Here is a 12,669-nt window from a genome sequence, read left to right as displayed (position 1 = left end):
ACTGCTTCGGTATTGTGTTTTTTCTTCTCATCGCATGCTCCAATAAACTTTTCTACGCTCCATGTGTGAAATGCCAACGTTTTGATTTATACCCACTTTGCACAGTGATAAAGAATGATGCTAAGTGCAAGTTAGTGCAGACTTGAGCTGTATATGCCCAAAGTTCACTTCCATCATTTCCCAAGTAAAACTGTGTCCTTTAACTGTAACACTTGAAAGCTCCAACTCTCTATTACTGCTGTCGTAGCCCAGAAGAGAATTATGTCTAGTAAGTTTAGAGGAGGAACATTATGGAACATGTGCAGAGATGTTACTGTTTGAAACAGAGATGTATCTGAAGGAGAGAATTAATGAGCACAAGATTGTGATGTGGAAAATATTGGTTCCTAGGAGAGAAAATGGGTTCCTTCTGTTGTCATGGGTAATATGCTGCCAGCAAAACTCCCCTCTGAAATCAGTAGGAATGGTCTTAAAAACTGCCGGGGTGTTACGGCTCTATATTTTATACGAGGAAAGCATCACCCTTGATACTTAGTCCTAGGTGGTCTCCGCGCCATTGTCCAGAGTGATTTCAGTGGCTTATCTCCTTTCCTTTCAGCTTTGCAGAGTTATAATTTGTACCTTTTTTTGATTTCTCATGTCTAGAGGAAGTCTGGGTTAACGATGTAGAGGTCTTGGTTTCATCATGAACTTGGCTGAAAACTTAATGGATGCTTGAAAGGACAAATCTCATCCTGGAATTAGAATCAGTCTCCTGGAGTCAACTTATCAAGCCCCTTTTGAAGTAAGTGTGTGCACGCATGTGATGCTTAACGTAATCTTACACTTTCTGAATTAAAACAAACACTCCAAGTTAGTATTTGACATGGGCCTGACCCTACAGGCTGCTCTCACTGAAGTACAGTTTTGCCCTTGACCTCTGTGGGAGCAGGATCCCCTGTTTTTTATTTATGAAAGTTATCTAATGAGTTAGAGACCAGTCACAAAAATGAGGAAGAGAAAGCATGTTGAAGGAAGAGGGAAGGAAGCGTGTTGTGGGCTGTCGCACATTTGCATCCATGGTCGCTTCCTGTCTAAATGCATGAGCTTTCATCCAAATCTACCATTTGCTTACTTGCTTTCAGAGGATTAAAATAACACTGCAAAGTAAAGGCAAATAGCAATGTATTGTCATTTGACAACACACAATATGCTGTAATCACTTTGCACAACATTGTGTAGTTAATTATTTTTCTATCATGGGTGAGCTTTTGGTTGCATCATTAGATAACTGGTATTTTTTTTTTTTACCTGCCAGAATGTATGAATGTCGCTGCTAATGTATTGACATTGTAACTTTTTAATCAATACTAATGATCGGTGTTTTAGGAAGTTGGGTCTGGTACCCTTACTGTGCCAGTAGTCCCCCTGCTTGCAGAGTAATGTGCTAACAAGCATGTGTCAGAATGTGGCCCCCTGTCTTTTAGTTCGGTCCGATATCTTTGTCAATCAATGTATATCAATGTTTGACCTTAAATTCCGCTTGCAAAAGGGATATATAATTTGATAAATATATTAGTACCGGCAACGTTGTGTTGAGCTGTCTTCTACAATGACATTCTTATACTCGGCACGTAGGTATAGGTGAATAACAGAATGGGTGATAAAATGTGCTTTTAGATGTAGGAATACTTCTTGGCACAGCTCAACTTACAAATGCGTTCTTGCCTCAAGCCATTACTGATGTACATATTTTGGCTGGTGCCAGAGTTAGGCAGGCCAAGCTCAGAGTTTTCTCATTATTAACTGAGAGGTGAACCCAGTGATATAATTTTTCATGTTGTCTATTCCACCTCCTAATTAAGTGCTACTCATGTGAGTGAGTGCTCCAACATGAGGACGGGTTGCGCAATCTTAGCCCTACTTAAAGATTAAGCACAACTATTCTGGCCTTGTTGGATGGGGTGTACAAACCCCACACTGAGCAACAAGGGCTTAAAAGGCTTGTTTTGGGCTCAGCCACACCTGGCGCAAATGCTCTGTTTGCTGGAGGAATTATAAGGCAGCAAATTAGCTCAGTTGGTGAGCAGCACTGAAGGTGAGCAGACCTGCAGCCCATAGCTCCAGCAGAGCAGAACAGAGGGGAACCTAAAGGCGCTGACACAGCTGCCCAAAGGAACCCTTCTTGAGGGAAGGGAGGACCCTTTGCAGAGGCAAGCAAAGAGGGAAATATCCAGTGGCCTTGGACAGTGGCAATTCTCTCTTGTTTCTGTTGATTTGGGTTTCCCCGCCAGGCAAAGGCCTTGGACTGAGCTGACCCCAGAGCAGGAGACGAGAGGAAGAGGTCCAGGGAGGACAGCTACAAGTAGCCTTGGTTGCCAGGTTACTGGTAGCCCAAAGGGTCCTGGGTTGGAGTCCGGTAGAGTGGGAGGGCCCGGGCTTCCCTCCCCACAGCCCCCTTGGCAGTCCGGGGTTGTGGCCATGACCACTAGGCAACACTTCCCAACCAAACCCCGAGTGGGGACCATAACATGCTGGTTACACCAATGTCAATCTGAGGTAACTCCATTGTCAGTTGAGCCAGTTGAGTTACTCCACACCGATGTAACAGAGCTGAATCTAGCCTCGGTACGTTCCTAAGGAACAAGTTTGTTAGTGGTGAAAGTTAAATTTTGCAGTGTAAGCCTGTCAGAAAACAGATACAAGCAGCAAACACCGTTTTCATGCCAGTGCTTGCTCCAACCCCTCAAGCAGAGACCAACACCTACAAGATCTTCACCAAGCATTCTCAAAACTACGGTACCCGCACAAGGAAATAAGGAAACAGATCAACAGAGCCAGACGTGTACCCAGAAGCCTCCCGTTGCAAGACAAGCCCAAGAAAGAAACCAACAGAACTCCACTGGCCATCACATACAGTCCTCAGCTAAAACCTCTCCAACGCATCATCATCAGTGATCTACAACCCATCCTGGACAACGATCCCTCACTTTCACAGGCCTTGGGAGGCAGACCAGTCCTCGCCCACAGACAACCCACCAACCTGAAGCATATTCTCCCCAGCAACTACACACCGCACCATAGTAACTCTAACTCAGGAACCAATCCATGCAACAAACCTCGATGCCAACTCTGCCCACATATCTACACCAGCGACACCATCACAGGACCTAACCAGATCAGCCACAGCATCACTGGTTCATTCACCTGCACGTCCACCAATGTAATATACGCCATCATGTGCCAGCAATGCCCCTCTGCTGTGTACATCGGCCAAACTGGACGGTCCCTATGTAAAAGGATAAATGGACACAAATCAGATATTAGGAATGGCAGTATACAAAAACCTGTAGGAGAACACTTCAACCTCCCTGGACACACAATAGCAGATTTAAAGGTAGCCATCCTGCAGCAAAAAAACTTCAGGACCAGACTTCAAAGAGAAACTGCTGAGCTTCAGTTCATTTGCAAATTTGACACTGTCAGCTCAGGATTAAACAAAGACTGTGAATGGCTCGCCAACTACAAAAGCAGTGTCTCCTCCCTTGGTGTGCACACCTCAACTGCTAGAAGAGGGCCTCATCCTCCCTGATTGAACTAACTTCGTTATCCTAGCCGGATTCTTGCTTGCATATTTATACCTGCCTCTGGAAATTTCCACCACATGCATCTGAAGAAGTGGGTATTCACCCACGAAAGCTTATGCTCCAATACATCTGTTCGTCTATAAGGTGCCACAGGACTCTTTGCCGCTTTTACAGATCCAGACGAACACAGCTACCCCTCTGACCCTTGTTTATAATAAAGGGTCTCTAAAAACAAATGGTTTCCCCTGTGATTTTTCCCTCCAGTATTTGCAGTAGTGGGCAAAGCTTCCATTGACAGTTTGGGGTTTGTGTTCTATGCAGGCTTCATAACACCATAATAATGTCTGTGAATATATAAAGTTTGTGGAAACCATTAAGAGAGTAACGGTTAAAATGTATAAAGGAGACAAGGCTGGTCCATGCAAAGTGGATCAGTTAATGGTAAGGTTTGAGAATGACATTAAGTAGTTATTGCATCCACACCTTTTACCCTCACTACAATAATTCCCAAAAAATGATAATTGGCTTAAAATCATAATTTAAAAAATAATTAACAGTGGGATCTTTTTACTTGCATTCTGGTGTTCAAGCATTTAGGGTTCACATTTTCAAGCTTTTCTCTACAGCTAAAGGATTATAAACTGTTTTTTAGGAAAGCCTAGAGTCTCATATAATCACATGATTTCAGGAGAGGGGACTTTAAGAAGAACAACCAGTATCACAAGGCTCACGATAAAATCATGAGAGTTAACAACACTGTGAGTCCCAAGATTTGAACATCTGCAGCTGGCAGCCAGGAGCTCTCAGTGGAGGGTTCTTTGACTCAGAAATTCACTTTCCCCATTAGTTTGACAACCCAAGTCTATTTAATTTTCACACACAAGCCAAGGCTCAGATTTCCTCCCAGCATCTGAGTGAGGGTGCTGGTGGGCTGGTAGATTGTTGGCTTGGAGGGAAGGTCAGTGGGGGTTTTCTAATAATGGTTTTGAAAAATATTTTTCTTTCAAATGTAAAATCTGACCTTGAGTATTTATATCAAGGTGTGTTTTACATTTTAAAAATTAACTAAAAATAAATAAACTTTCAACTGAGCTGTTCTAGCAGTGGGATAGACTGGGAAGACTTGTGTGGGCGTGTTTGTGGATGTCATTCTGTGTTTGATTTGGAAGGGTTAAGAAAGTTAAGCAGCATTGCACAGGCGAACTTCTTTGGTAGAAGGAGTGACTTGGCATTGTACCCCCAGGATGTATAGCTACCTCCCTGCATAGTGAGAGCACAGATCCTAGGTGTACTTGACCTCCTGCCTCATGGTGTTAGCTACACAGTAAATCTTAAGTAAAGCGAAAGGGGATCTTTAGGGAACTCTCTTAAGTCCCCTGATGTCCGGTAGCTGCCCGGCTGCAGCGACTTGTGAAATTCCTGGAGAAATGGCAAGGTGGCAGCTGTGCACTGGTCTTGAAGCTGTAGACTGGAGTAAACAGTCCATTATAACATCCAAGAAAAGGTACTCCAAACTGCAGACAAATATGTAAAGAGCCAGGGAGAAACACTAGTTCCCTGGCTGGGAAGCGTTGAGCTCTAAGTAATGGGACAACGAGGAGTCCGGTGGCACCTTGAAGACTAACAGATTTATTTGGGCGTAAGCTTTCGTGGGTAACCCCCCCCCCACACACACACACACACACACACATGTTTAGAAAAAGAAAAGGAGTTAACATGGCTGCTACTCTGAAACCACTTCTTTAGATGCATCTGAAGAAGTGGGGTTTTTACCCACAAAAGCTTTCGCCCAAATAAATCTGTTAGTCTTTAAGGTGCCACCAGACTCCTCGTTGTTTTTGTGGATACAGACTAACACGGCCACCCCTCCGATACAAGAAATGGGACAATTTGCCTGCCTTCTACCCTTCCCTCGGACCTCCCACCCTCCCCGCACCAGCTGCTGTATAAGTGCCTGAAGCAGAGCTGTGGGTTAAGGAAGCTGCATGATGCTCAGTGCCTGCCAAAGTGGGGACATGTTTGTCTAGGTGTTTATGGAACCTAGCTTATTCCCTGCTACTGGGCCCTACAGTAGGTGCACAGAGGCTATTGTCTGTCGGACAGACTCCCAAGAGGTGACATGCCGCACAAAATAATTTTTCAGCTGTTTATCTTCTGTGCTGTCTGAAAATTGAGGGGAAGACCTGTGGTTTGTGCTTGACATGAACCTGATTCCTGTAATGAACAAGTGATTAAATATTGACTGAGGTCAATGCCTCTATTGTGCAAAGTGGAGTCTCTGAGCTTGCCCACACTTGCTAAGCAAAATAAGCCAATATGCAAAAAGGTATTCTACAAAGTGAAAACTAATGCAGACTCACTGCTCTTTTTTTTTTTTAACCTGGGCTCAGGTAAAAAAATTTAATCAATTCCACTTAAAATTATTTTCCCCCGATTTCTTTAAGCATTTGCTACTGGGCTCTTTTGCTCCTAGTTTGCTTTGTTTCTGTACCTAAATATCTCCATTAGCATGAACTGCAATTTGTAAGAAGATTTTCTCAGAAGATATGGGAGAAGGATATGTTAACCTGTGTTTTATACCCCATTTCCAGGAAGCTTTTATTAAACTCTGCTTCTTTCACTGGAATGTTGCTCCTGGTTTTGTCTCCTGTTTCTAGATCTGACAGGATCTTTTTCTTCTGCTGTGTGATACGCTGGGAATCCAGCCTTTGGGACAAGAAGAGAATTAAAAGATGAAGATACGGCTAAAGTTTTTCATTCTGGCCACCTGGCTTCCTATTCTGTTCGGTAAGTCCATTAAATCTACTTTCTGAGTAATACCAGAAATGCAGAAGAAAACTGTAATACAGAAGATGGGACTGACAGTGAGGGGCTCTGTAAAGAAGCTTTCAGGGAGCTCAAACTTACTAACTTTTTTTGATGTTTCAAACCCTATTACAAACTTTGTCTTTTGTCTTGTTTGCTAAATGTTCCTGCACAATGGATATGATGAGCAAAGGAGTGAGAAAAAACAAGAACCCCAGTCTGAACCTTCCAATCGCCAAATAAACAGGACCTAGCTCTTATTTTGAGGTCTAAAAAAAAATTGATTGTGTAAATGTGGCGCAGGGATTTTGTAATGGGACAGGGAGCTTTTTCCTCTATAGGTGGTTGGTTGAAATCCAGCTCTGGTCCCAGAGTAGTTACCATCTAATAGTTGGTCAGAGTGAAATGATCTGGTTGCCTCTGGCTAGTTCTCAGTGGACAGCTGACCATACCATAGTAACCACCATAATGAGTTCTGGTTGGCTTTGGTACAGGAAGTAGCTAAGCACAGAGGCCAGTGAAATCCTATCTTGCCTCTTGGAGTAGGTCTTTTTAGGTTAGGATGCAGCACCTAAGGAGTGAGGGTCTGGTAAGCCTGCAGTGCTGCTGTCTGTGCCTTTTCTGTTCTTTGAATGAAGAGGAGTTCAGTCCCCAACCCACCACCTTGCAAGAGCACTTAACTGACTATAAAGGAACCGCTCCCACGGTGGCAGGCTTTAAAAAAAAAAAAAAAAAAAAAAAGTGCAACTCACTATAACCAGAGCTAAGCTCATCGTTTTGATAGGCACAAGAACCCTCAAATGGCTAGTGGCCCCTGCGCTCAGAGATCTGTGCTCCAGCTGCCCCAGTATACGAGTTGAGAAATCCAATTATGTAGACAAGAGAGATCTCCAGTCACTCTGCAGTGTAACTGGATTGCATATAGAAGTGCCAGGGCTAGTGGTTAGATATGGATGATAAAGTGAGCAGCCATTCTAACCTCAGCAATAAGTCCTTGGCAGCCTGTCCTTTGGCGTGGCTGCTTCTGCAAAGCCTAGAGTTATTCCCACGTGCGAAATAAACCTGATCAGCACTGCAGAATTACTTTTCTACAGCACAGATCCTATGCTAATATTGCACAGTAAAGGGGCGTGTTCCTTCTTGCAGGAAGTGATTTTTTTTTTTTTTTTTTTTTTTTTGCCAACAATCTCTTCTGTCTCCACACAGGGGAATAAGAACTTCCTGATTGTGTTCCAGTTGTGCTGGGTTTTGTTTTTCTTTTTAAGATGAAAGTTGCGCAGATAGTCCTAAGGTTGACAACAGCATTGCGTCTAGTTGGGGAGCTGATGAGGGAAAACAAGTCACATACACTTGTGCCGATGGTTACCGTCTTTCTGGAGAAAAAAACCTTTATTGTACGTCTTCCCAGGAGTGGCATGCACCTCCACCCATCTGTAAAGGTAACTCACCATTTCTCCCTCCCTCTTTGTTTTTTTGAGAGTCACATCCAGGTAAGTTTAGCCTTTTGAAGGGCTAGGCCTGATCCTGTGACACTTATTACCCAAGCAGAATCACTAGGCAAGAGTTTAAATAGTGACTGGTGTTTTTAGAGGTCCAACTGGAGATGTCTTGGAGGAGTCTAATTTTCCAAAAATATTGTGCACCTTCCCTCTGAATAAAAGCCAAACCAAACCAGGCCCCTTTTAACGTTTCACAAGTTGGGCATTCAGAGTCACTTTGGGAAACCATGGCTGTAGGCCATTATTCAATTGTATACCCTTGCACAGTCCTCTTTCTTCAGGGTCTCTTGAGAGGAGGTGACCAAAGCTGCACCTGAGGCACGATCCAGATGCCCAATCCACCACAGCACCTGAGTTGTACCTGTAACACTGTATACACTTGGGCCTCCTTTGTATCTGTGTCTGTAGGTTGGATGGGAGGAAGAATAGTTTTGTGAAAGATAAAGGGTAGATTTTTAAATCAGGATTTGAAATCTTCTATTCCCAGTTCCACTGTAGACTCACTGGGTGCCCTTGGGCAAGTCACTTCATTTCTCTGCGCTTCAGTTCTCCCATTCTGTGAAAGGGTCTGATTAATATTTGCCACAGGGGTGTTGCGAGACTTAATTCATGTTTCTGAAACATTGTTTAATTTCTGTCAAAACTGTACATGGTCCTTCCAGCTGTGAGTTCCAGAGAGTCGGAACCAGACAAAGAAGAAGAAAGTGAAGCATTAGTAACAGAGAAAATAACACAGACTATTGCTACAGCTGTGGTAAGAGGCAACAATGTCTGTGCCCTGGAGTTATCAACTGCCTAGTAAGCATATAAGAGAGGGGAGGAGATAAGCAGCAAATTCTGATGCTGCCACACCTCCCTCATCCCAGATTGGGCGGGGGGGAAACAACAAAAGAAAAGTTTTTAACTTTGGGTTGAAAATTCCACATTATTGGCATGACCTGAGGCCCTGAATCAACTGCATGATGCTGTGCAAATAGGTTTATTTGCATTCAAGGATCTATATCGAGGTAGCTACACCAATGGAAACTTCCCGTGGAGTTGTGCTGCACCGGTATGAGATGAAACTTGCACCAGCATGACCCTCCCTGGTAAATTGCACTTGTACAAGCCCTATTTTTCCCTAGTGCATTGTGTGAATAGTAGGACTTTTGCTCCAGCATAATTGCATTGGTGTAGCAAATTGCTGTGTTTGTGCACCATACAGGTCCGTGGTTCACAGTAGTTCAATTCCCCACGTAGGCTGCAACTTGTAATGTGATGGCCCATATGGGAATTTGAATGGCTGCGAACCTCTGCTTCACGGGAGCCACTTCCCTGGCTCAGGAGAGTGTGTACTAACATACTCTCCAACTAACTAACCAACACAATGTGGTTCTTTGTCCACGCCCCACCCCCATTGGTAGATGTCAAGTAGAGGCTCATGGGTCTGCTGTACTCTCTGGATTAATGGATCTGGTCTTTCAGCTTTGGCAATAGAGGCTCATGCGCTTAGAGTCAGAGGTCATGGGTTAAAACCTGCTCGAGGCTTTTTGGCACTTCGATCAAATTTAAAAGCACAATCAAGTCTGAGTTCTCTCTAGCTTAGTGATGTGCCTTCTGTTGCGTGTCTCTTGGAAAAGTCAAAGCCTGTATGCTGCTGTCTGCGAGGATGTGCGTAAGATGGCAGAGCCCCTGTCATGTGGGATGAACTGGATTGAAACTAAATCTGTGATGGAAATGGAGAAACTCCGCTTGGAAAAGCTAAAATTCCAGCTGGAGGGAAGGCAAGGCAACCAACTGATGTATGCAAAAGAGACCTAAATAAACGACTTGCCCCACTTGTTGGTTTGGTTTGTCTCCTTTTTAAATTTTCATGTGAATTTGGTGCCAGGGAAAGGCACTAGATAAGATAGGAGCAGCGTGGGCAGCTGCAGAGCAAACTTCTTCAACACTGCCCCAAGGTGCTTCAACCCTTCTTCTTTGCAAGGACCATCTGTAGGGGCAGGGGCGTTGTTCTGTCTCCAAGGCCTGTTCTGTCTTTAACATCTTGGCTGAGACTGACAAACTGGGGGAAAAGGGGAGTCAGTTAGTACCAGTTCGAATTTTGTTTGTATAATGGTGATCCCGGTCCACTGGGAACTAGAATGACACCCACAACTCCATTCAGCCAGGCTTCCCCAACAGCCATCCTCTGGTAATAACTCTTCATCATCAGTGACATATAGTTCCAGTGTGGAACCAGGTGACCTAGTGGTCAGTCCAAGCCCTGCAATGTAAATGCTGACGGTAGTTGCGTGTTCTAACCCTTTTCTTAAGTAGCAGTGAAAGGAACAAGCAGACACCAGCATAGAATCATAGGTCCCTTCCAGTCCTACGCTTCTCAGTAGGTCATCTAGTCCAGTCCCCTGCACTCAAGACAGGACTAAGTAATAACTAGACCATTGCACATGCGTATTTTAACAGGTTCTCCAGACCAGCGGAAGCAAAGAACACAACCAAGAAGGTGAATCCTCAGCCCCTGTGGTGTAACGTTGCACTGTGGATGGGTTATTGTCTTCTGGTTAACCTAGCATTGGCTGAATAAACTGCTTCCTTGCTGGAGACAGGATCCAGGGCTATTGGTTATTCAGTTTTGACAATTCTTATGTTGTCTTAAGATGCCAGGATTGAAAGGGTAAGAAAATAAGCTGCCCATTTAAAAACTCAACCATACCCAAAGTGAAACCAGTCTGAGGAGGAAGAAAGAGGCACAGAAGCGCCAAATGCTGAAGACGTTACTCAGTCAAAACACCCATGGACGTCAGTGAGCATTTGCCCCAAGTACGGAATCGAGTCAGGACTCCGGGATTTGACCCAGAATCAGAGAAGTGTGGGGGCTAGGAGGCACTTTAAAAGGCCACTTAGTCCACCCCTCCCCCGTGCTGAGGCAGGATTAAGTATACCTGAATCATCCCTGACAGGGGTGTGCCTAATAAATTCTTAAAAGCCTCCCATGACAGGGATTCCCCAACCTCGCTTAGTAATCTGTTCCAATAATTGCTTTTCCTAATATCTAACCTAATTTTTCTGTTGCTGTAAACTAAGTCAATTTCTTCTTGTCCTACCCTCAGTGGACAATAGATTGTCCTCTTTATAGCAACCTTTTACATATTTGAAGACTGATCTCATGCCCTCCCCCACCCCCCAGCCGTCTCTTCTCTCCTCCAAACATGTCCCATTCTTTCAACTTTCCCTCACAGTTCATGTTTTCTAAACCTCTCTTTTTTTTGTTGCTCTCCTCTGGACTCTTTTTCTAATTTGTTCACTTCTTTCTTAAAGTGTCAGGTTTCAGAGTAGCAGCCGTGTTAGTCTGTATTCGCAAAAAGAAAAGGAGTACTTGTGGCATCTTAGATTGGTTAGTCTCTAAGGTGCCACAAGTACTCCTTTTCTTTTTTCTTAAAGTGTGGTGCCCAAAACGGGACCAAGTACTCCAGCTGAGGCTCCAGCAGTGCTCACCAGCCCCGAGGAGAGTGGAACAATTCCCTCCTCTGTCTTACATAGCAAACTCCTGTTAACACACCCCAAAATGTTGTTTGCCTTTTTTTGCAACAGCATCACACAGTTGATTCAGGAGACAAAGTACAGCATTTGACATTGTGGACAGCGTGGCTGGTATTTTCAGAAGGGCCAAAGGGAGGGACGTGCTCAACTCCCACTGAAATTCAGTGAGATTTGGGGGTCCATTTCCCCTGAGCTCCTTTGAAAATTCCAGCCTGTATCATTTTTGAATAAGTCAGAGACACTTGGAGAAACTATTGAAAAACCTCCATCATAAAATAGCGTCAGGGTCAGGAGGCATCTACTCATATGATATACACAAACCGTTGTGGGTTTTCCACTGAAACGATCCCCGTCATAAATGCAAAATAGATAGTCCTTTGTAGTACAGTAGTTATATCCCAGCTGGCGTGTCCACTAGTCTTTGCTCTTGGAACAATGAACTATTCAACCAAATTCCGGAGAACTCTTTATTCATGTCATTTTCAGTAAAGAGTTGGCAGATTAGCGCAGTAAGTAAACAATTTCGACATCTGCTTGCAGTGAAATGAATTATCTAACATTTGATTGCAGCTTGAATGATTTGCTTCCTTGTCGTTTTAGAGGAGGAGTTAATCATTTATAGATAAGCTGGTGCACCACTCTTCCCCCCCCCCCCGCCCCTATTGCCCCAGATTGAAACCTCATCTCAATTTCACCATATCTCAGCGTTTCTGTATGTGTAAGCATATTGTGCTAACTTCTTGTTTAGCATGGTGATCCCTGGGTGCAGGACAGGCTAGACGGGAAAAGTCAGAGATACCATTTCATCCTTCAGTAACCAAATAGACCTGAGCGCACTCTGCCGCCTGCTGACAACCCTTCAGGTAAGTTGACTGTGATTGCAACCCAGCTACTTAAGGCAACATGGCTCTGAGAGAAGCCCAGGGGAAATGAGTTGGGGGGGGGGGGAAGCAGGAAATCCAGAACAATTTATTAAACCTCAATATAATCTATTCTAGCAAATATGCCCATGTGCACAGATATATTAGTAAACAAAGCCAGACCTAGTGGGGGGGGGGGGAAGGGGCGGGCTAGCAAAGCAGAACAACAGCAAGAAGTATTAGGTTTAAGGGGGCGAGACAGAGAAAGTGACTCTAGGTGATGTTTAAAAAGAAGTATTGGCTGGAAGCTAATAACTTTAACAAGAGTCTCTTGCTGTTGTCTATATGGGACACATTTTGCAGTCATGGGGTAAGATTTTTTTCAAAGGCTCCCAAGGGACTAAACGTCATTTTCAACCG

General features: G+C 44.1%; 1 protein-coding gene across 1 annotated transcript in view; it reads left to right on the top strand.

The window, feature by feature from the left end:
• The first annotated feature begins 35 nt into the window (after nt 1-35).
• LOC141975811 (complement receptor type 1-like) overlaps nt 36-12,669 on the top strand; it is a 72,640-nt gene continuing 60,006 nt past the window's right edge. Inside the window, exons 1-3 of the mRNA XM_074936473.1 lie at nt 36-784; nt 6,224-8,624; nt 12,138-12,252. The gene's annotated coding sequence lies outside the window, so the exon portion shown is untranslated. The remainder of the gene's footprint in view (nt 785-6,223; nt 8,625-12,137; nt 12,253-12,669) is intronic.

This window comes from Natator depressus, chromosome 21 (genome assembly GCF_965152275.1).
Source record: "Natator depressus isolate rNatDep1 chromosome 21, rNatDep2.hap1, whole genome shotgun sequence".
Lineage (NCBI taxonomy): Eukaryota > Metazoa > Chordata > Testudines > Cheloniidae > Natator > Natator depressus.
The sequence above is the reverse complement of the archived record's forward strand: the minus strand, read 5'-3'. Positions and strand labels throughout refer to the sequence as shown.